Raw genomic sequence first — 26,274 nt, forward strand, 5'->3', positions numbered from 1 at the left:
TGAAACATTCAGGGAGGCTGAAATGAGTTAATTTCTTTTCTGTTTCGGGCTGTGGTTCTTGAGTAGATGGGGCTTTGGAAGGAAGATGTGGATCTTGAATTATGTATGCATCATGTTCATCCTACATGTTAGACTGTCCCACCTGAGCACCATGGCTGGCAGGGAAAGATTCACGTGTGCTTAGGAATGACATTAAGGTCAGCACCACTTTAGCAGGTATGGGGTCAGAGTTTGACCTCACAGCTTAATTTTCATACACATTTAAGCACAATAGAAATTTGGGAAGAGGTTTCCACGTGACAAGAATCACAACAAAACTTTAAGCATAGCTACATAGAAACTTCCCAGCAAGGTAGCAAAGCATCTGTGACATTTACAATAAGAATGAGTTCTATTGACTGATAAACAGTGCCCAGAGCAAGAGCTTAAGCATAAGGAGAGTCTGTTAATGGAGGATGCAAAGTACATAGGAATTCTTTTATAAGGATGGGTTCTATTCACTGAAATACTAAACTCAGAATCAAGGCCTAAACAAATCTCAGGATTTGGGAGTATTTTTACTATGTCTTCCTCCACATAATAGCAAAAAGGTCACCAGGTTGTCAGACAACCTCCACTAAAGCCTTTCAGGTGAAAAGGCTTCATTTATTTTCCCTTGAAGAAAATAGGTCCATGTGTTTAATAAGCCTGCTTCTTCCAATGCTTTCTCTAAACTGTGCCTCCTACAACAGGCAGAGGGCAGACCAGGGTGAGTGCAGTCATGGGAATCAGAGAAACACATCATGCCCATGGGGTTTGTAACTGACTCCATTTCTCTAATCCACATTAGCACTTAACCTTTTCCTGCTTCTCCATACTCCCCACTTGTCATGTTAACTGTACCACCTTCTACTTGTTCATAACTCTGTCTGCCCTAGAGTGTTCAGGAGAGCCCTTGGAATCTACACTTTGTGTCTTGTTAATCATCTTAAAGTTCATAGCTGCTGAAAACAAAATCTTCATTGACGTACAGCTTCGTTTAATTTCAGTCCCAGCCTCCACCACTTTGCAGTTCACAAGCACACTGAGAATCACAGGAAAATTATTTCTAATCTTTTAGCAGCTGTTGCCCTCTGTTCATTTGGTGTTGACTTGTGGGTGTTCACTCTTTCAATCACAAATTTGAAAGGGCATTATATTAACAGAGTCAATTTAAAGTTCACTTTTTCCTCCTTTGTTTACCCCAAATGAATGGAAATATTTTATATTTACATCTAGGTGATGGAGTACCTGGGATTTGGACTTACTAATCCCCTGAGGTAAGAGTTAAAACTTTAAAAAATTTATATGTGTGTGTTCAAATCTTGTTGCAAAATTTAAAATACAGTTTCTTCCCTTAGAGGTGTCAAGGTTCTCTTTTGAAGAATCAGTTGATGAAAATCATATTTGGCTCATGGTGAGTCATTCAATTTCCCACACCATGGCAGAAATTCATTGACAAGTCCAACCTATCATTAGACATAACTGGCCTACCACATACAAAGAGAATGTCTGTTGTTGTGTCTTCCATGATTTCATTCAGTTTGGCACTTAAAATGAAAATCTGCTCTATCCAAATAATTGGTGAGATTTAGGAAATTCAGTATTAGTAAAACAACAAGTGTTTTGGATATGGTACATTTATTACAGAACTTTACCAGTTGCTCTACTGTATTCCAGTTGCAGATGTAGTATAATTTCTTTATAGCAAAATTATGAGTTCAAGCTTTTCTTTATTCATGAATATTAAAATTCTAATGTGTAACTGGAAAACTACAGAAATTATTATAGTATGCATGAGGCTATCTACCTGTCATATATCTGTCTCTCTATTTATTATCAATTATCTATAAGTCATTGTCTTTTATCTATGAATAACGTATCTTTTATTTATCTCTCTATTTCTAACTACCTAACAATCAATGTATGTATCTATATATCTAGGTATCTATCTATTATTTCTTTTATATATGTCCTATCTATGTGTTAGCATTACTTATAGCAATAAAGATAAAGATCTACACACATGTTCATTAGCAGTAAAAACCATATGTGTATACATTTGCACACATAAAATAGTTCTCTTTATTCAATTATAGTTTTATAGCAGGGGAAAGTTACTTGCCAATATGTATAAATCTGCAGGCAATACAAAATGAAAAGATAATTTATTATAGAAATATATATTGTATAGATAAATAGTGTGTCTTCATTTATAAGATTTGAAATAAAATGAAAGGCACAGTCTAGAGTTACTTTCATGTCTATAAATGTATATAAAATGCAGAACTGATTGTCAGAAGCATGAGGAAGTAGCTGCTGCTGTAAGCGAGCATCCATGTGAAGGGAGGGAGAGAAGAATAGTGGGATATATAGAAAGGTTTGGTATATTTCATGAAGATAATCCATAGTGGCACAAAACTCAAGACCAAGAGGATCAAAGACCTCAACATAAAACAAGGTACACTGGGCCTTATAAAAGAGAAAGTGGGGAATATCTTTCAATGCATTGGCACAGGATACAACTTTCTGAACAGAACAGTGATAGCACAGGTACTCAGATCAACACTTAAAAAAATGGCACACAATGAAGCTGAAAAGCTTAAGACAATGGGCACTGTCAATAGAAATAAAATGATAGCTTACAAAATGGGAAAAAATTTCATCAACTCCATTTCTAATAAATGACTAATACCTAATATTTATATAAAAACTCAAGAAACTTGATATAAAAGATAATCCAACTAAAAATTGGAGTACATATCTAAACAGTGAATTCTCAATAGTGGAATCTCAAATAGCTGAGAAATTCTTAATGACATGTTCAAAATTCTTAGCCATCATGGAAATGTAAATCAAAACTACTTTGCCTATGATCAATAAGACAAGTGACAGCTCATACTAGCTAGGATGTTGAGCAAGGGGAACACTCCTCCATTGCTAGTGAGAGTGCAAACTTGTACAGCCACTAATGAAATCAATATGATGCATCCTCAGAAATTTTGAGCTTAATCTACCTCAAGATCCAGTTCAATTATGTTCACTGAAGCTTTATTCTTAATAGTCAGAAAATGGAAACAACCTAGATGTTCCTCAACAATATAATGGATAAAGAAAATGTGGTACATTTGCACAAAGGAGTATTACTCAGCTATTAAAACAGTAACTGAGATCATTAAATTTGCAGGCAAATGGGTAGTAGAACTATAACATATCATCTTGAGCGAGGCAATCCAGACTCAGAAAGACAAATATGGTGTTTATTTGCTTATAAGTGGATATTAGCCATTAAGTAAATGATAACCAAGTTAAAAATCTAAGGATCCAGAGAAGTTAGATAAAGAGTAGAGGTCTAGGAGAGAACTAATGGAACTCTCTGGGAAGGTGAAATACAATAGATTTTATGGTTTGACCAGAGCCAGATGGAGTGTGCAGGGGGTGAGGGGTGGAGAGAAGAGGGGATCAGATGGGGAGGAGAAGGGAGTATAGAGAGAGTGTGGGGAGAAACAGCTGGAATTGGTGGTCGTCTTGGAGATGAGCTAGAACTTTAGTGCAATGATATCTCTCAGGAATCTTACAAGGGTGACCCTAGCTAAGACTTCTAACAATGGTGGATAAGGAGCATGAAGAGTTGTAAGCAGGTGAGGTTTCTAGTGGCGGGACAGGGAAACCAACCCGGTCACAAACCTTTGACCCACAATTTGTCCTGCCTATAAAATATTCTAGAGCAATGATGACACAGAACTTGCAGGAGTGAGTAGCCAACAAATGTTTGATTTGACTTAAGGCCCATAGTACAGGAGGGAAGCCATATTAGACACTGATTGGCTAATCAAGAACCGGAGACTAGATAGCTCAGGGACCTAGGGTAAGACCAAACACTGCTGGTCTAAAAAGAAAAGTATCAATAAAAAGACTCCTAATGATATTCTGCTATACTCATAGACCAGTGCTGTATCCAGTCATCATCAGAGAGGTTTCCTCTGTTGTTGTCATAATAGCGGTGCTCCCTGACAAGACAACAATTTCCATGGGTCAGTAAAGGATGTGGAGATAAACCATTGTGTACATGGATTAGGGGAACAATGACTGTTTTATTCCATGTGAGCAACACTTTTATCATGGAATTCTATCGACTGTGGTTGCTTAACACACATTACCTTAGACTATACCACTCATACCACTAGGATTTCTATGCTGAATAAACAGATTAAAGGAAATGTAGAGAGTATAGCTCTGTCCATAGGCCAGCAACTGACTATTTAAGCTATTTCAGAATTTAGTGTTCTGACTTTAGGAGTATAGTGTGCCATGTTTCTTGTTTAAAAGCAGTGTGCTAAGTAGGGTGGCCACAAGGTCATAGTTGCATTTTCTCCTATACTTAACCAGCAAATTGGAACAGATACAGAGATCCACAGCCAGGTATTATATGGAAAGAATGTCTAACTTGGAAGTCTCCATTAAATCCCTCCTCTTGGAGCTCAGAAAATCTGAAAAAAAAAAAAAGTTAGATTGTGAGATCCAGAAAGAATGGAGGACACCAGGAGAACAAAGCTATCTGCATTAACTAAGCAAGGACTATATGAGCTCACAGAGACTGAAGTAGCAAGCACAGGATCTATACAAGTCTGAACCAGGTGCCCTGCGTATTACAGCTATTAGCTTAGTATTTTTATGGGACTTTGAGAATGATTTGGTTTCTGACTCTTGTGCCTGCTCTTAGAAGAACTTTTCTCTCCGTCTTGGGTTACAGTGTCCAACGTCAATATGATAGATTATGTTCCTTCTTATTTTATTTTGTCATGTTTGGATCTTACCTCTTAGAAGCCTGTTCTTCACTAATGAGACACAGAAAGGGAGTCAATATGGGGAAGAGGGATGTGGAGGATCTGGGAGAAGTAGAGGAATTATAATCAGGATATATTGTATGAGAAAAGATTCTGTTTTAAAGAAATAAAAAAAGATTGAAACAAAGTAGACATTATTTGTTATGATAACTGATGGACATCAACTATTGTAGAAATGTTATTTTCATAGCAGAAAAAGGTTAGACAAGTATGTTGGCTGTCCATGTCCACATTACTCAGCTCAGGGTGGAAGAAATAGGTAGTTTTGAAAAGTTCAGATGGGAACAAACCAGAGATTCTGGGAAATAGCAAGAGGCTACTTACTCTCTTGGCTCATCCTTTGGTACTGTGTGGCATTTCTAGTGTTCTTTATCTTTGGTTATCAGTCTCTTTTACTATGACTTTATATCCATTTTTCCCTTCTCAGGGAACTTAAGCCCTAGCATAATTACTAGTAACTCTGCAAAGACATTGCTATGTTTATAACTTGTAAAATTTATTCTATGAGTGTCTACATTTCCCAGAAACATACCCACATATCTTTGCTAATTAAAATTCAGTTTACTTGAGCACATAGCTAACCTTTGAAAAAATTTAGAAACTCTGGTAATAATAATTGGAAATTGAGGCACATGCCATCTGTTTATTGTATTCTCTTCCCTTTTGATATGGTGGCAAGTTTCCTGATCTACTCCTCTTACCAGACCTTAGTGTCAAATTGCAATGTTTACAGATGTCCTTTCTGTTTCAAATGTTACTTTTATCCAGTAGCTATTTGGTTTTTTTGTTTTTTTGTTTTTTGTTGGTTTTTTTTTTTGTTTTGTTTTTTGGTTTTCTGAGACAGGGTTTCTCTGTATATCCCGGGTTGTCCTGGAAGTCACTCTGTAGACCAGGCTAGCCTCGAACTCAGAAATCCGCCTGCCTCTGCCTCCCAGTAGCTATTCTTTGAAACATGGTTTCTACCACTACATGAAAGCTGCTCACTGAATTTAGTTAGTCTTAGCTTCTTCTGAAGGACTGTGATCTTATAGTTTAACTCATGAGTTTGATATCCTGCACTTCAGCCTCAGGGAAGCCTCAAGCATTGGCTTCATCAATTTCTCACAAATTGCTAACATTCTGTGGCACTATTTTCTTGTGATTCATCCATGTCATAGTCAATTATAATAAACATTGAGAACCATTTAATATTGTATGACCTTCTCCCATCATTTCTTATGTCCAGAATAATTTGATTACCACGTGTATTCTCATATGAGAGTGTGCTAGGTAGAAAGAACATTAGAAGATTCTGCTCCTAATGGAGGCTACAAACCATGGAAGCTCTGCCTGGTTTCCCCACTCACATGAAAGCACTACTGGTTTCCTTTCTCAAGTCATTTCTGGAGTAGACTGAGGACACTGCTGTGCTTTTCCTCAAAAGTTTCATTAAATAACAGAAAATTCTTGCATTCTTAATTAATGAAGTCATTAATTTAAATATCCTAATTCATTTTGGAGTGGGGCCCATCTGTTTCTGCAAAGTGGCCAGAAGATCAATAAGCAGGCACATACTGATAGATTCGTTTAGTTTTGTTTTTTACAAGTGATAAAAATTTTATTGTAAAATAGGAAGTTGATTTATAAAAAGGGGTAAAAAAAGAGGGAGATGGGGTGGGGAGTGGACAAATACAGACAGGCTTTGCAGAGTGGAAGGAAAATGGGTCCTGGAGGATACAGACCCTATGAAGGTCCAAGATAGATTCTTACAGGGTGTGGGGTAGGGTGAAATTTCATTTTAGATGCCAGGGTCCAACAACACGCTGGATAGGATTTCTCTGGGCCAGCAGAGACCTGACAACTACCAACCCATTCCCCAACCTGGGCTAGGAACCAGTACTCATAGAGGGGGCTGAGCCTTAGCTACAAGGTAAACAGGCAGCAGAAGGGATTGTTTCCAGCTCTTATAACAAACCCTAAAGTCATAAAATGGTAAGAAAGGAGAGGGGGAGGTTGGTGATGGGGGACAGGATGCAGAGGCTGTCAGTCTGAGTCAGGCCCCACATTCTTGATTATTGGGTTTTTAAGGCGGGAAGTAGACCGGTCCCTCTTGGTCTTCAGGTAGTTGGAGTGAGCCCTGTTGTCTCCTGACTCCTCTGCAGCAGGGCATACTTTAATTCTAAGGCCTCATTCAGCTTTCAGAACATCTCGAAGCGTTCACGCCCACGGATCTTAAGGGTGAAATATTCTCCATCAAATGGTTTTCTCTTTTACTGGGAAGAAGCGCTTGTGCTGGTTGACAGTGGTCTCTTAGCACTCCCTGGGAGCAGCTCTGGGCAATGTTTTTCCTTTTTGCAGAAATTTTCTTCCTCTGTACGATGGTCTCTCCCAGGACAGGCACAAACAGGAACCCCAAAGCTGTCCAGTCCCAGAAGGTTTCCACTGAAGTCTTCCAGTGTGATGATGGTAAGGATAGGTTCATGCCCCCCATGCAGGAGCTATTACACATATACTTGTAGTGGATGGTGGTATATTTAGAGCCAACCACAGATGGCTCATATGGTACCACCACACTGTGCCGAAAAGTCTACCTGTCGTCCAGATACTCAGCATACAAATTTCCTTTCACCCGGATAAAACGCTGGGGAGGAGCCAGGCCATCACCATCGAGTCAACGCTCATGATGGGGACAGCGTCTCACGACCTCTGTCAAATGTTGTGACTTCTTGTTGATGGTCACAGCACGGACACCGGTTCCAGCTGGAGGTGTGTAGCTGACTCACAACTGCACAGGGCATGTCTTCGCCAGCTGGCAGAATAGTTTACTGAGGGAAAGGGAGTGAGTACGTGCACCTAACAGACTTGGTTGTCCCTGACTGCAGAAGCCCAGGTGGAAGCCATAGTTACCCTGGTAAGTTTTATGAGAAGAGACAGAAGATGGCAAGGGCCACAGAGTGGCTTTTGCAGGGGCCACTGCTGCAAGGGCCTCAGTTACTGGGTCCTGTGCTACAGGAGCTGCTGACATTTGGAGGGCTTCATCTGGGCCTTCTAACAACTCTGCAACATCCTGGAACAGGAATAGATCTTCCATGGAATTAGGTGACATTACCGTGGTGGACAGAATATCTTCTGGGGGAAGTAGTCTCTATAAGTCTGAAAATGTCTCTTGACTCAGAGGGAGCTCCATGCTGATATCCAACTGTGAATCTTCCAAGGCAGTTATCCAGTCTTTGGGGGAGCGTGAGACTCTGTTGGGAAGTAGGATGGGGGCTTGGATGCCAGGTGGCCTCTAATTGTAGTTGCTACCTACAGCCAGGATATATTTGTTAAGTGATACATGTTTTGGTATCTTGTGGGACATGATGAAGAATTTGAATGTTACTTTTTTAAAAATAATTATAGGCTTCTAAAACTTTGTTGTAATTTTATTGGCTTATTTATTTTATTTTGTATGTGAATGTTTTGCCTTAACTCATGTATGTATACTATATACATTTCTGGTGCCCAAAGCAGTCAGAAAAGGGAGTTGGAGCCCCTGAAACTGGATTTATGGATGTTGCTGAAAACTGAAGCTGGGTCCTCTGTAAGAGCAATGAGTACTCTTAACCACTGACCCATCTCATCACACCATCTCCAGACTTAAAACAAACAAACAAGCAAACAAACAAACAGACCTTTTACTTTGATGTTTTAATTGACAGTTGACTGCCAGGAGACAAGAGTGAAAGCAATAAGAACAGCTACAAGGCAATCATATTAGTATAGCTGAAAGCAGTAAGAATGGCTTGGGTTTACATGAAAACAGAATAGGACAGCAATTAAGCTGATAGTTTCAGCCTAGAAGATGAGCTGAACATTGCCATATCAGGGAGCAGGGATGGAGAGTTTTAAGGCTAGAATAAGTATATCAGAAGTTTTAGTTTGGGCAAGTTGATGTTTTAGTTGAGATGCTCACTAGACCTCCAAATAGGTAGATATAGAAGTGTGTGTATATATACAAATATATATATATATATATATATATATATATATATATATGTGTGTGTGTGTGTGTGTGTGTGTATACTAATAGGTAGATATAGACGTAGAAAGCTCAGAGATCTTTTTGTATGCTACATTTATAATTCTGACAATACAGCAATACAGTTCCTCATTTAGCTGATGTTTTATACTTCTTTCCAGTCAATTTACATGTTAATAAACAGAGAATAATATCTCATCTGGACATGGTTGTTAATTGTGAAACCTCACTTGAACTGAAATTGTAGCTTATTGTAGTGACAATTTTGGAACTCTTTTTTTTAAAAAAAAACACAGAAATATTGCAAGAATATATTTTCATTTTAATCCTAGGTGTGAGTTATGGGGCTGCTTCAGTTTTTCCATAGCATCTGATTATGATTTGCCTTGTGCTCTAGCAGAAGCATGATTCTCCCAGCTGCAGATAGTTTCTGTGATGGTGTAATGTTTAAAGTTTTGGGGACTTTTCAGAGGATATAAAAATGCAAGGGTCCTGCAAGGCTGGGTGGGTGGTTGTTTGTTGTTGGTTGTAGTTTCTTAAGTTGTCATGCACTAAGAAATAACAACAGTAAGAAATTAGATGCTTACTTGCCCCAAGGAATTCAACACCCCCAATCAGCAGGAGGTATCCTAATGATAATGGCACCCTCTTTCTCTGCTATCCTTTTTTCTCTCCTATCTGGCATTAGGAAATTGTAGGGGTGGAATAAAAGGGGTAGAAAATGGTGGAAGAAAGAAGAACCTACTTAGTAGCCAAGGTTCTTTTACACCTTATATATTATTTCCCCCTCTCTTTCAGTTTTATGATGGTGGTATATAAAATAGGTCAGGTCAAAGGCCATCTTATTACCTTGATCTGTATCACTAAATCATCTCTCATTTCCAAGGGAAGAATATAGATGAGAAAAAATAGGAAAGGGTAGCGCTGCATATGCATAACAACATGTATTTCATATGCCTGAACATTCATGGCAGCCTAGTTATATACTTTATCTTAGCCAACAGGCCAAGAAGCAGTCTGGATTCTCAATTATCAATATTATTTTATATCACTTAAAATTACAGCTCTGTTTGGGTAATACATTATGTTACTATCCTTTTGTTATTGATCCAACTTATTTCTTTGACAATTTCATTTATGATTTTAATGCATTTGGGACTTCTTTCTGAATGGTTATTATAACTGATTCAGTTTGGTACCAATTTTGTCTGAGTTAATTCTTTTCATATCAGAGATTCACTAACATTGCCTGGAATTCTGATATGGAATGACATTCTTCTTTTACTGCCTGCTTCATGTGCACTTAGAAGAAAGGCAAAACAGGTCTACTATTTCTCTCTACATCTATGAGAGCATACCATGAGTTATGGTGGTTATTTCCTATAGTATCCATGTCTAATTGCTAAACCAATAGTAAGCATCTTGTAAACTATTTGTATATCACCCAACTCTGGTCCAAATTTCTCTATTAGTAAGGGTATGTTTGCAAGTATATGCATATATACATGTGCACATATATATGCATCATATACATCATATACATACATACATACATACACATATTCCATATACATAGCCATCACATATACTACACACACGCAATACACATATATATATATATATATATGTGTGTGTGTGTGTGTGTGTGTGTGTGTGTGTGTAGTGTGTGTATGTGTGTATCAGCACAAGTTTTAACTATGAAGGTCTGTTTATACCTAGATTTTATGTCATAGTTTGAAAAAAAATCACGTGTCATGAACTATGTAGCAAAGAAATTTTGAAAAAAAAAGAATGAAAATTTAGATAAGTTCTGAATGCATAAATTATATGTAGATATTTTATCATTTTTATTTTTATTTTATTTTATCATTTTGGTAGATTTTTCTACCATAGCATATATATAGACTATCATTAAAATTAAACTTTATCAAAATTTATGTACATAAAACACAGATTGTTCATGTTATTATTTGCAGTTGAGAGTAATGTGAACAAAGGTAGATTATATTATCAAGTAGTTAATGCTAGTACATGCTGTATAAATTAAATCTCCTAGTTATTCCCTCGTACTGCTGTGGTGACTTCATGGTTTGTATGATTGCTGAAAATGTCCTATGATCCAAATTATGTTCAGTAAAGTGTCTAATGCACTAAAAGGTGTTATTCCTTAGTTTTTACATATTTTTCACCATATAAAATACATTGAACATTCAAAGTGTGCTGAGAGGGCATTCTTACTATTTGTGTGGCTCATAAACAGTTAAGCTTTGGGGCAGACATATGTTACTTATGGATTACCAGTTTTAACAGGTCAGCAGCCCTAATTTCTGTTTTGCTTATGATCATCTGCACATAAATCTACTGAGGTTCTACTTCTGACATGCTGAGTTGCCTATTAAGCATCAAGCCTCACGTTTTCAGGATAAAATATAAATTAGCCGGAAAAAAATAAAGCACAGAATACCCAGGATACAATCCACAGAACTGAAGACGATTAATAAGCTGAAGGGCCCAAACATGGATGCTTCAATCCCACTTGGGAGGAAGAAGAAAGCAATTGTTGGGGCACAGGGGAAGGGAGGAACCTGGGTGGGAGAGGAGAAGGTGAGGGAAAAAGGAGAACATGATCAGGTATTGGGGGGCAGGGGTGGGACAGGAGTGAAGTCCCAAGGGCCAGCAGAATAAAAGAAAGTATGCAACATTAGGAGGTGGGAAGTAGGGGGACCTTCTAGGGTGTACCAGAGATCTGGGAGGTGAGATCCTCTCAGAACAGAAAGAAAGGGACTTTAGATGAAATGCCCAACAGTAGGGAGAGGGAACTTGTAGAGTCCACCTCCAGTAGAAAGACAGAGCATCAAGTGGAAGGATGGGGTTGCCATCCCACAGTCAAAAACTCTGACTCAGAATTGTTCCTGACTAAAAGAGTTGCAGGGTCAAAAATGGAGAAGAGATTGAGGGAAAGGAGGTCTAGTGACCAACCCAACTTGGGATCTGTCTCTAGGGGAGGCTCCAAGGCCTGACACTATTACTGATGCTATGTGGTGCTTAGAGACAGGAGCTTAGCATCGCTGTCCTCTGAAAGGCCCAACAAGCAGCTGATTGAGACAGATACAGATACTTACACCCAATGAATGAAATGAAGTCAGAGACCCCTGTGGTTGAAGTAGCAAAAGGATGAAATAAGCTGAGGAGGAGGGTGACCCCATAGGAAGATCAGCAGCCTCAAGTAACCCGGATCCCCAAGATCTCTCAGACACTGAGCTACCAACCAGGCAGCATACCTTAGCTGATCTGAGATCCCTGACACATATACAGCAGAGGACTGCCTAGTCTGTCCTCAAGGAAAGAAGACATACCAACCATCAAAAGACTTGAAGCCCCATGGAGGGGAGAAGCCTTGTGGAGTGGGGTGCTATGTGGAGGGTAGAGAAATCCTCTGGAGACAGGGGATTGGGATGAGCAACTGTCGGAGGATGGACTGGGAGGGGGAATAGTCAGTGGATTGTAAAAAATGATTAAAGATAAATATTTTTAAAAAATATGATTAATCCCTCCTCCCCAAATCCAATGGACTTCACCAGATGAATACAAGCTGGGGCTTTCTGGAGGGGAGGCAACTCTTTACAGGAGAGAACTTCAAACTGTGAGGAACAAATAGTTCTTTCCAACCACATTCAAATGGGTGCAGAGACCCAGGGGTACAGTTGAAGTGAGACCCAATGATGTTCTTGCAAGAAGAATAGGTATTTGGTGAGCAGACACATACAAGTCGGTTACAGAAAACAGTTAATCCTCTATCGTGCAGGACCCTAGCTAATTTCCTTACTGGCTGAATCCTATGGAGCAAACACTATTTTTTTTTTTGCCCCATAGGGTTGTTGGGGGGGGGGAGACAGGAGAGTAAGAAAGGGGCATGGGTTTGTATACATGTTCCCAAACTCTATATTATTCCTTGTCTGAGATTCTGGCTGACTCTGAACCCTGGTTGCTAGGGCAGATTGCAAGTCACCCAATTAAGGGAAAGAGAACTGAAATGAGATTTTAGCTGATGCTGGAGATGTCTGCAATTTGAGTCTCTATAAACTGATTGAATAAACAAACCAAAAGAACATATTTTGAGTCATTTACCGGAATCCAGAAGTTTTACAACATATGACCCATAACATCAGAGGAACAGTAAGTATAAAGTATACTCAGGACACAGAGAGCAGTAACAAAAGATGACAGAGTTCAATTGTCACAAGCCTCAGGTAGAAACAGAAAAGGGGGGATTTAAAAGTGGCTTTTGTATCTGGGATGTAAAGGAAAGTATTCAATAAGCACTGTTAATGATCTTAGAAGGACTAGATGCAATTCTAACTCTGACAGATGTGATTTCTGATTCAGTGACTCACTGGCTGGGCTGGTACACACAGTGGAATTGACTGGTAGTTAATCTACACTGACAGCTTATTAGATTTGGAGTAATTTAGAGGTTCCACAGGTGGTATGTCTGAGTGAGTGCTCCCAGAGAAGCTTGACTGAGAAAGGAAGAGTCATCTTTTATGTGGGCAGCATCTTCCCATAGAATGGTGAAAAAGAAGGAAAAAGTCCCTTGAGCAGCAATCTTTTTTTTTTTTTGTCTGCTTCCTGACTGCAGATACCGTGTGACCAGCTGGCTAGCGGTCCTGCTGCCATTGCTAGAGCCACTCTGGATGCCACCACCTCCCTACCATGCTGGCTTATACCTCAAACTATTCCCCACAAGTATTTTGCCACAGTAGTAAGAAAGGTATATAACAGAGAAGCTGATGAAGAGAGTTGAGTGAAAAGCCAGACAGTTAATGATGTAGTGAGGATGTAGAGAACCAGAATGCTTAACTAAAACTGACAGGCAGAGGACAAGTTCAGGAACTTTTTAACATATGCACATAGTTGGTTGAAGACACGATGGCCAGTTGAAAGCAATTCGATTGTGATCACTGTATACCTGTACATGAGTGTATTCTCAATGTTTCAGGAATGGATGATGCAGAAAGTAGACAGCACAGAATGAACTGTCCTGTCATTTACAGAGCTCCCTTGCCAATTTGTCAGTCTGCATGATAGAGGATCTCACACCAAGATGTCATGCTGTCTGTCAAGATCTGCTGATAGAACTCAAGGACTATACAAAAATGTACAAGCTAAGTCCAACAGGTCCAACCATGATGGAGTGATTTGACACAAACTATAAGAGGCACAAAAGCTTCTTGAAATAGTCAAGTAGGCACCTTCCAAGAGAGTCATTTTACCTTCCATTTAGAGGAGTCAAGAGGCTCTGGATTTCGAAAGTGCTTTGTAGGTGCATGAATTACAAGGAAAAAAAACAGTTAAAAGATGCTCTTTTCCAAATGAAGGTCACTACCATCCTTTTCTTCCTTAGTAATTAATCCTCCCACAATCATACCCATCACACTGTATTACAAAAAGTCATCTTGAGTAAAAATAAGTGGCAATTCCTTTATAGAGGTCATTATTATCCATCAAGACAGATGGATATAATTTGCATTTACTCTGTCATTTGTTGTTATGAATATAATAAAGTTAAAAGTAAGAATGTTTTCACTTTTTCATTTTATATTTTTATTGGCATAAAGTAATTGCATAAAACAGCAGATTTCATTTTGAAAATTTTATCCAGGTACATAATGTATTTTGATTCTTTTCACCTTCATTTCCCTTTCATCTTCTCTTCACACTCTCACTAATCTGCTTCCTCTTTTCAACTGTCCCCTTATACTTTCAGATATCCAAACTCAATTTTCCCTCCACATCTGTAGGGAACAGGGACCCCTACTTTGTAGTAACGAGTACTTGAGACATAGAGTGGGGAAAAGGAAGCAGATTATTTTATGATCTTGCAAGGTTTCATGTGAACCCAGACAAAATAACAGGTGTGTGGGCTAAACTTCAAGCATCACTTTTTATAAGTCTGAGCAAAAGTCCCTACTTCCTCTTCAGCAATAGCCGGGAGCTCGAGGAGGCACAAACCCTCCCACACATCACCTGTTTCAGTATCTTCTCATCCTTCTTTCATACATGTGCTTAGTCACATAGTAGGCTCTCTGCATTTTCCCATTCTCTGACAAACTGTTGTTTTGAACAATGGGTGGGAAAAAGCCAGACCAGCATGTATCTGTTGGGGGAGGGGACCCAGAACCACCTGCTAACCACCTGAAGCATAAGCCTATCTAAGGCTCAAGCTTATTGCAAATGAAACATCATATTTTGTTTCTCACACTTTCTTTAAGCTTAAGCCCTTAAGCTCCCCCATTACTTATAAAAACAACATCCCAGGAACCTTACCCAAGGGATTGAGAATAATGGCAATGTTCTTGGACTTTGTTTTGAAGTATGATGTCTCATAATGATTAAAAAGTCAAACAGAATGGGGAAGAAAATTGAACAGAATGACTTATTTAAAGTATTGAAGTTTCTAGTATCTTGTTGCTCTAGATATGGGTAATGGACCAGCAGTGGTAGCATTATCTGGGATCTGGCTAAAATATCACAAAATCCTAAATCTTCTTCCATAGCATTCATTTAAACACATTTCTTGCTTAAGGAACCATGTAACTTTTGAAAACAGCTCCCTGAATATTTAGCGATGGTTCAGTAGTTAAGAGGCTGCTGTTCTTCCAGAGGACTGGAGTTGGGCTCCCTCACAGGCTGGTTCAAACCACCTATAACTCCAGCTCTTGGAAATCAGATGCTCTCTTCTGGCTTCTGCTATGACAGGCACATCCATGCCTGTGAGACACTCAAGAATAAAAATAAATTAAACAAACAAGCAAACAACCAACCGCTGTCCTATTCAGCTTTACATGTGCTTTAAAAAATTGTACTTTCATGGATTATGGTAGCTCATTCCTGGTGATTACAGTGGTGAGGAGGCAGAGGCAGAAGGATCACTGCAAGTCTGAAGCTAGCGTCATCTACATAGTGAGCTCCAGGAGGTCAATTACAGCTACATAATGTACCTTATCTCAAATCAAGGTATTCGTTAGACTCACTTATTTCTGCTCCCTCATCTCTCAAGTATTAACAGTTCCCTTCTTTTGCGAGCTTCACTTACAATGCAACTTAGGATGGAGCTTAGTATGTGAGAGGTATAAACAATAGACGGTAGGAAGTTGGTGACCCGTGGAAATAGATTTGCTATGAGTAAGTTGATGTCTAAAATGAGGGCTTGCCTATTAATTGATACAAAAGATTAGCTTAAGGTAGAGACGGGGTGGATAATGATCATACAGGAGAAATGTCAGCATTGGCAAGCTATCGATATGTCTGTGCCAAGAAAATATGTAATGTAAATTGGTGAATTAAGTTTAAAAAGGAGCATGTTAGCAGAGACTCTGATGCTCTCTTGATCTTAACTTTGTGCTGTTTCCCATTGATGAAGTCCTCCCATGCTATTCAAATAAAATTCTTTTCCAACTAGAAAGCAAACAAACTTTACCACATATATAGCACTGATTAAAATGGATCTGGTGACTGCCATGGACATAGAAGCACCACTAATGTATCGCTAGGTCAATAATTTTAACCCAGATTTCCAAACAGTGAAGCTAAATGCGTGTTTCAGAGCTGTAGACAATCAATGCTCTGCTTTGGTTCTTGCACACTCTTTCATTAATTTTGGGCCAACACATGCCCCCCTCCTTTAACTAGTCTACCTTTAATGGAGTATGTAACTGAATGTCAAAACCAGGGCAGGTCACTAAATGCCACTTGTGCTATTAAAAACCGTCGAAACAGCAGGAAGAGATCACACCAAAGGCAACAAGAACTGAACAGTAAGAATGGGAGGAAAGATGTGCTACTAATGGGTATCAATGCAATGAAAAAGGCCAAAGTCTATGTAGAGCTCTGAAATTAACTACAATCATTCTTTGCACTTAATGAGGTGCAATAGTTGTTGAGGGGAAAGGTAAGACTCCGATGTTCTAAGCCAAATGAATAAGCTTTAGGGAGACTAGGCAAGGGCTTCTTTGTATTTGAATAAATTATGAGTGAACAGAATAGAAGAAAGCATATGTTCAGGATTTTTTAGCCTAATCGTTTTTAAACCAAAGGAAAAGTGTTGTCACTAGAAATGGTTGTTTCATGCTCTTGCAGAGCTCTGAGTGATATTTGGAGGGATGTAGCTTGCATATGTGTATTTAATTAATTTGCCTCATAATTATCCATGGCTGCTATCATATTTATATTTTATAGGAGAAATAGCTGAAGTCCAAGGATTTTTTTCCAAAAAGAATTATATTTTATAAAAAATATTTTGTAATAACTCTTCCTTCAATTCAAACTGAGGCTTTTTAGTTTTGGGTTATTCCCAGTACAGAACTTTTCAATTGAGAAAAATGCACAAGATCTTCTAAAGAGCATATATAACATGTACAATACTGTGCATGTAGTAGGATCTTTGTCATTCAAAAAGTAAAAATCAATAGATTTTGTACTCACACTCATTCAGACAGCTGATTGTACTCATACTCAACATGCCTGTGACCAGATGAGTGGCTCTTAGCTAGCAATGTACAGTTGGGTGTGGTTTGGCATCAGTTCTAATGCAAACTGAATTCAGTGAAAACCTAATAGTTGAAATAATTCCATTCTGACTAAGCATCAGTCCACAGGCTACTCTCACCTTGGCTACAAATGAGAGGATCAGATGATAGCCTTTCCTCAGATAAGATCACTTTCTAGAATAGTTCACAGAAGTCAGAGCCACATTTGCTATGATCGATATATTATCACAAAGGACACAGTAAAGGAAACAGATGTAAAGTACATATGCATCTGTATGGGCCTTGGGTGCAGAGATCTGTCTCTGTAAAGTGGAGGTCCTTCCAGCACCTGAGTATGTTTTTGCTAATCAAGAAGCTCTCCAACTAATTTTGGGGGAAGCTTATAGTGACCTTACCTTCTGACACTGTTCAATGTGAACTGACACTCTAATTACCTCCCTGTCCATGAAAGTGAGACTGAAAGACTGACCTCTTCTAACTGTGAGCTGGTCTTTTTGTGACAAGTCGTTTCTCCAGAAGTCTGCCAAACATTGACTCATTATTTCTGACTAACCAGGAAGGGTTGACAGGTTTGAAGCTCTGTATGCGGAACTGGGAACAAAGATTAGATGTCCATTTCACACAACACTGTAATACATCAGTAAATGAAGTTAGAGATGTGTGTTCTTTTCAATGTTCATTTTAATTATGAAAATGATTTAGTGTCAGTTGCAAAAGTAATTCTCTAATTGAGTAGCACAGTTTTGAATTCCAACATTAGCTCCAGAGACTAGAAAGGATTTCTTATAAAGTAGATTTATAAAATCATGTTATCATTTCATCATGTTAATTTGGAGGTTTTCTAACGTAGATTAGATTTGGATAGATGACAACAAAATATCATATAGTAAGGTTGTACTTGTTTTCTCATTTTTTTCATGGCTAATGGTCAATGCAATGAAGCAAAACTTCTTTGGGTATGTTAGAATTTAAGAAAGTGTTCTCTGAGGCTTTAAAAAAAATCTAAATTTATGTTTTTACTTAAGCCAGATACAAAAGTCTCTAATCCTGAAGATGTAACTTTAAACAGAAAAACACTCTCCAAGCTTAGAAATTCCTTCAAGCCTTGAGTAGATACATCATAATTCCTCATTCATTCATTCATTCATTCATTCATCTTTAAGAAAAATTGCATAGTAATATATCATAAATATGCCCTTCACTTAGACTTATGCATTTGATCAAGGGTTGTCATTTCACATTTCTACATAAAAAGCAAAACATTAAACTATAACCTTGTTTTTTATCCCCCAAAAGATTTCTATCTCATATGCAAATAAAATATGAAAATCAAGAACTATGTAAAAGGTATAGCATAGGTGGTAGGTAATCACATAGATTGCCTTGTTGGTGTTGTCTCTGGGTCATTTTTGTCTTAGTATGGTTTCAACACTTCCCATTGTGACCTATATGGTAGATTGAATGAGATATTTCCCATACCCTCAGGCATTTTAATGCTTGGTTCCTGTTCAGTAGTATTGTTTGAGTGGGAGGAGGTATGGGCTTGTTAGAAGAAGTTGGTTCCTGGGAGCATGCTTTGAAAGTTTAAAAGAGTGATGATATTATCAGTTTGTTCTCTGCTTCATGTACATGGTTCAAGATGTGAGTCCTGCTTTTATTGCCACACCTTCACTATGTCATAATAAACTCTTATTGTTCTGGAACCAACAAACCCAAACATACTCTATCTTTTACAGAATGTCTTGGTCAGGGTGTTTTATCATGTCAGTAGAAAAGCATGAGTGAATGGAGTTATTGTTCTGCCAGACTTGACCATGCAGTCATTATTTTGGAGGAATGCTGAATACTTTGAGACTTGGTACTAGAGAAGCAGTTGAATGTTATAAGTAGACCTTAATGGACCACCCTAGTAAGAGCTTGAATGATAAGAGTTTTGAATAGAATGTGGTTTGTGGAGTCATAGTGCAAGAACTTGCTGAGGAGAACAATATTAGCAACTAAACTAGGGACTATTGTTTTAGTAGTCTGGTAAAAAACAAAATGTGCCTCTTTCTGCCTTGTCTTAAGAACTTGCCTGATGGTAAGGAGAATTTCTTGCTAGCCAATAGTGATTCTGTTCTATGTTTATTTATAATCACTTCTACAAAGTTCAACAATGAAAATGTGCAAGTGGAACAGAAAGAAATACAAAATGTATAGTTCAAAGAGAAAAGAGTATCAGAAAACTTAACGTTGAAGCCAAAGCTTGGGCTGAAAAAGACAAGATGTCTGATCAGCATTAGAGAAAAGGGAGCTATGTCCTTGGGGTAAAACTCTTCCTAGCTAAACTTTTAACTTATAAAATGAAAAGCCTAAGGAATTTTCTGCTCCTAAGTATAAACAGGCATCAAAAGCTCCCACAGAAGTTATTCAACACAGTCAGGGTTCATGCAAAAGTGGCAGCTGAACTACATCATATGAACAGACCTAGATATATGGATAAAGAGACAACAGAGAACACATAGGGGCTCAAACGCTAGGTAGATATGCAGTAAAGAAGACGTAGTACTTCATGGAAAAAGCTTCAATTTGCCCAAGATTCATGAATACATGAGAAACTAAATTGTCTTCTTGCTGAATACAGTCAGTTTCCAAACACTAGAATCACAAGCTAAACCAAATGCAGATTGTTATAAACAGGAGACTTAGTTTTAATTTTTGGTATGCTAAGGAGGTAAAGACCTGTCTGTTAGAGACTTTGTTCCATCTGGTGATTGAAAGCTAAGGTTTAATCTGCAGCTTACTAACATCCTCTGAAAGGGTTAAGTCACATAGTATCATGAAGTTTAGTTTCTGATGTCTGCAATTTCATTGTAGATCACATTAAATGTGTTATTTTCCTAGTTAAAAATGCCATTTTACAAAGCATTGCTTCAATAGGCAGCCTTCTAGACAAGGGTGGGCCTGATAGGATCATAAATTTTGATGAAACTTTGGCTTATTAGCAGTCTCTAAATTGTGCTGATAATTGTCCCAGGGTAATAGAGATTACTGTGTCATTATGTTTAAATGAGTCTCTAGAATAACCCACTGTCTTAGTTCATTTTCTCTTGCTGTAGTGGAATGACTAAGATTGGATAATTTATAAGGTAAAAAGTTATTTTGGCTCCTGATTCTAGGGGAAAAGTGGTCTAAGATTGGGCAGCTGCATCCATACTCATGCTGTACCCATTAATGATGGATGGTGAAAGGACAAATAAGTGTAACAGGAAACAAGAACATATGAGTGATGGTGACGGTTAATCTCAATTGTCACCTTGATGAAATCTCAAATCACCTTGGAATTAGGTTTCCTGATATGTCTGTGGGGACAATCTTGATTAGATTAATTGAAATGAAAAGGCCTACCCACTGCAAGTGGTACTATTCCATGCACTGGAATCCTGGACTGTATAAGAAATGAGAAGGTGTCCTGAAACAAGCTTTCATTCCATTCTTCTGCTTGACTTCTAATGAAATGTGACCATCTGTGGCACTGTAGCTTCACCAGAAACCATCCTGTCCTTTCACGGTCCCCCGCCCCACAACCATCTTCTTCAAGATTCTGCTGCCTTAACTTTCCCGTCATTATGGACTGTATCTCACACTGTGCAAAAACAAAGACCCCAGGTAAAAATAAGAAAACCAACCAAGCAAGATCCTTCCATTCTTAAATTACTTTGTCAGGACAGTTTGGGACAGTGATAGTCAACAGTGGTAGCTCTACTTCTACTGTCTTCTGATACAGATCCAAACACACAGGCAAAACACTCATAGATAGACTGCAATTGGTAAGGCAATGCCATCTTATCCTGACTTTATTTTGTGTTGGCCTAGACACACCTCATTCTTTCATATTCCCAACAGCCACATCTGCCTTGGCAATGGTTTGGCACTGTCCATGACTCTGACTGCAGTCTCCATATATTAACCAGAATAACTGATGGCTGTGCAGGCTAAAACATAAAACTAAAATAGCTAAGAGGAAGTGTAAATCAAAAATAATTGTCATGCCATGTCTAAAAAATGCTGCTAAGCTCTGAAAAAGATAGCTGTTATTCCAACCCTAGTCAAACACTGATATAATTGTGGATTTTATCTTTAAAAATGCTACACTCTTGAGCTTCTGCAGCAAGAGACGTTTCAGAGGCAAGAGCCATATCTTTGTCACTGGCTAAGAAAAAGGCTTACATACTTTAAATTAGATCAATTGACATTGTTGTCAATATCTCACATGCATCATTTCAGGAGAAAGAAAGAAAGAAAGAAAGAAAGAAAGAAAGAAAGAAAGAAAGAAAGAAAGAAAGAAAAAGAGGTTGTGTGATAATCTTGAGGAAACAAATGTCTGTTTATTCCAGAAGGGGAGTCTATGACACACCAAATAAATGATTACACCAATGTCCAATTTGCTTAACCAATGCTATTTTTTATTGATGTTACTAACAGAGATACAGGTGAGGTTACTTACAAGGAGCAGGGATAACTAAAAACCAGTTGCATTATCAGAAAGTCCATTCCAACATGAGTGACTGCTCCCAGGAGCTCCTCGTACTCCCAACACTTCCTTCCTTCCTTCCTTCCTTCCTTCCTTCCTTCCTTCCTTCCTTCCTTCCTTCCTTCTTTCCTTCCTTCTTTCCTTCCTTCCTTCTTCCCTTCCTTTTTTCCCTATCTCAATCCACCCATTCTTTCTTTCTACAATTTGAAGGGTCAGGGTCTCCACCCCTTAGCCTGTTTGCTACATTTTATACTGATGGGAAGGGCCTTAAGGATCTTCCAAGCTTCTATTCTCCCAGCTACTTGACCTTCTGTTTATCTTCTGTTTAAGACTTGAAGGTCTTGAGGCTCCCTCTTCCTTCCTAGGGTAGATGCTTCAATTTGGGGAGCATGTTAAAATTCAGAGGAACATGCTATGCAACTTATGTGCCTTTAGGCCAATGGTTCTCAACTTGTGGGTTGCGACCCATTGGGAGGGTCAAATGACACTTTCACAGGGGTTACCTAAGACCACCTGCACATCAAATCTTTACATTATGATTTATAACTGTAGCGAAATTATAGTTATTAAAAAGTAATGACAAAATTCATGGTCGAGGGTCACTACAACATGAGGAACTGTATTAAGTGGTTGTAGGTTGTAGCAAGGAAGTAATTAGGATGGTTTAGGTGAAGTAAGAACTTGTGTTGAAGAGTCTTATAGCAACATTATTCTGAAAGTCCTAAGCCAGGCATTTTAACTACCTATGCACAATGTATACTATTTACTTTTGTGCCACAGGCTTTCATTCAGTAGTATAGATGAACACACATGTTGCAAATGACAGCATGCTTGAATCTCATACAGTGTGCACAAAAGAAGCCAGAGGCACAATAGTTTGCTTAGATATGTGCTTTAAAATGAGAAAATGCAAATCACTGGAACAGAAATACAGAACCTTAGCTATACTTAAGAGAAGAGATCTTATGCTAGAGACAGGATACCAAAAGAACCTCAGGGTCTTGGCACATTTCTCTCTCTTGAAGTTGAGTAGTGGATATGCATGCATATATATTGGGATAGCATGTCAGTCACATCCATAGCCTGTATAAATGAGTTATGGGAATAGTCACCAAAATAACTTTACTATATGCCAACTACTTTTAGTAATATATATCAATTAGTATATATAACAATTTAGTAATATATATATATATATATATATATATATATATATATGATGTTCTTTCTTCATATATGATTTCTTTTTTTTTTTTTTTTTTTAAAGATTTATTTATTTCATTTATATGAGTACACTGTAGCTATCTTCAGACACACCAGAAGAGGGCATCAAATCTCATTACAGATGGTTGTGAGCCACCATGTAGTTGCTGGGATTTGAACTCAGGACCTCTGGAAGAGCAGTCAGTGCTCTTAACCACTGAGCCATCTCTCCAGCCCCCCATATATGATTTCTAATGATCAAAGAGTTATTTCAAGGATCTACATAAAATTGCATGGCCATGCTGTGTGAACCACACAGAAAATTGTGGTTGTTTTCATTGCACTTCTTTGACTAAATGACTAAACTTTAACCTGCCTTTGAGGATGGGTAATCATCATGGTAGGCTTCCAGGCACCTTGCAGAAAAGTTTAAGAATGAGACAAGGTGATTGAAGATGGCACTACACTTCACTAGGTCTACCCAGTAGTCCTTAGATGCCCGTTGCTACACTCTGACCAACCACTACTTGTAGAAGGAAGTGTGTTTGGCTTATGTCTTCTTCTTTTTATTGCATTTGTACTTCCAACAGATTGGATGAGGCCCACTCAATGTTAGGAAGAAGGTTCAGCCTACTCATTTGAACACTTTTCTTATTTAGTAGTTTATTTATATTACATCCAAATTATAGTTAACTTTCTTATACAGTCCAGGCTCACCTACCAGGGATAATGCTGCCCATGGAGGGCTGGGCCATACTACAACAATCAAGACAGTTCCCCACAGACATGGCAATAGGCCAATGCAATCTAGTTAATTCTCCAATTGAAGTTCCATCTTTCCAGGTGACCTTATCCAGGTGTGAAACCCTATCAATTTGCCAATGAAACTAATCAGGGCATCATCTCAAGCACATACTGGGCTAGAGTGGAACTCTAGTATCTTTGGAAGGATAGAGGAACAACTTACCTCAGAATCAGAAAAAAAAACAAAACCAATCAACCAAAAAGAAAAAATCCCTACAAACTTCTATGTTAAAAAAACAAAAACAAAAAGCAAGCAAACAGACAAACACACACACACACATGATAATATATGGCATAGAAGGCTGCAAAAAATTAAGGTGTAGAGCTACTGTTATTATTTTTGTGGGGTAATTAATTAATTTAAATTTATAATTTGTTGGCTATTCATGTGCTTTTCCTTAGGGTTATTTTTACTAGCTTCTAGTTAACAGATAATCTGACTACCCTTGAATTGTTCTTTTAGGCTTGATAATAACTGCAATTTGAATTATGGATTATTCTGACAAAAACTACTATATACAATTTTGTCAGAATTTTGTTTTGCAGGCTGGCTTACATTATGAGCAAGTGCCTGGGAGAATGCACTAGCATTTGTGTGCTGTTTTGTTTTTGTATTTTAGTGTAGATGGAGTTTTATATTTTGTTATTAATTTCTAATTTATTTAGCAATAATTTCCTTATAGCAAATTACTATAAAATTCATTGTGAACCTTTCATAAAGATCATGTTTTACAGATGTAGATACACATATGTCATGTATAAATTATATATTTACATATAAATGCATACTCATGTATAAAAATCACATTTTCTTTTTGTTTTTTAAGGCTGAAGTGTAAAGCTTTTTAAAAAAATTATGATCAGCATTTTTAAAACTTATATTTTTATTTGTTTTCTAGGTATTCCTTCACTTTTTCTGATAGATAGTGGGAAAAGGATGAACTTTTATTTACCGTGTGTGGGAATGCAAACTAGTATAGCCACTATGGTAATCAATGTTAGGATTTCTCAAAAAGATAAAGTAGAACTAACAAATGACTCAGCCATACCACTCCTGGGCATATTCCCAAAGGACTCCTTATTTACTAGACATTTGCTCATCTGTGTTCAGACTGCTATTTCCAATAGCCAGAAAATAGAATCAACTTAGGCATTCATAAGCACACGAATGGAAGATGAGAGGTAGTACATATACATAGAAGAATCAACCATAAAAAATAAAATTATAAACATTGCTAGAGGATTGATGGAACTGAAAAACATTGTGGTTACTGAGATGATCCAGACCCAGAAAGCCAATTGTCATGTGTTCTCTCTCACATCTAGCTTCAGCTTTGGAATTATGTATATGCATATTGACAGGGAACCAAGAGAATGCAGAAAGCAGGAAACTAAAAGGGGTCCAGGAAGAGGTTTCAAGGTAGAGCAATAGAAAGGTGACAAGAATAGATGTGATATGACAGTGAAAGGGGTATCCAGGGATTGGTGGGAGAGGCTAATGAATGTGAGGGAGGGATAGGAAGATTGGGAAAAAGGAAGAGGAAGGACAAAGTACACGTGGAAATGCCATAAGGAAAACTGTTACTCTGTAAGCTAATTAAAAATTTAAAGCTAAAAAATACTAAGAACTGCCTATTATTGTAAAATTTAAAGCAAAATGTATTAACAAGGAAAAGATATTTGTGTTGACACTTCATGATATCTTTTTGTGGTTTGTGACCTTTTGTCTCTAATTGCAAAGTAAATTTATATTTCTATTTTCCAAATAAGGTGGCAAAGCTAGAAGCACCATTTGACTGAGATTTGGTTTGAGTTCTGACCTTGCATTGATTTGCTGTGTGCCCTTAAAACTTCTAAGTCCTGGTAGCAAATACTGTTGCATAATATCTGTCTCCCAATAAAAGTGTAGCACCTGTAACCTCTTTTGCATTAAGTGAGAAAGTTTAATAAAGTAAAACATTTCTAGGAGGTGTCATGCACATTTGTAATCCTATGTCTCTAGTGGTAGTGGCAGGAAAGTGGAAAGTTCAAAACTGCCTTGGGCAGGAAAGGAAAAGGAGAAAGGATGGAGAAAGTAAGAGGAGGGAAGATTTTCTAAACAGAGAAGAAAAAGAAGGGGAGGGGTAGAGGGAAAGGTAGGAGAGGCACTTCCAAAAATACCTTGAAAGGTACCTCATCCTATCCCAACTTTGGCCTGAAGTTTTAAAATTTTTTTTGTCTTATTCTGTGAAATGATTAACTTACTCATTTATTCATTTAGATATTAATGATGATGAGAGATGAGAATGAGGAGAGAGAGAGAGAGAGAGAGAGAGAGAGAGAGAGAGAGAGAGAGAGAGC

The 26,274-nt window shown here is 38.0% G+C and overlaps 1 pseudogene; it reads right to left on the bottom strand.

The window, feature by feature from the left end:
• Positions 1 to 6,887: 6,887 nt before the first annotated feature.
• Positions 6,888 to 26,274, bottom strand: part of LOC114639285 — a 68,158-nt pseudogene continuing 48,771 nt past the window's right edge.

The sequence above is a fragment of the Grammomys surdaster genome, unplaced genomic scaffold, assembly GCF_004785775.1.
Source record: "Grammomys surdaster isolate TR1022 unplaced genomic scaffold, NIH_TR_1.0 125692, whole genome shotgun sequence".
NCBI lineage: Eukaryota > Metazoa > Chordata > Mammalia > Rodentia > Muridae > Grammomys > Grammomys surdaster.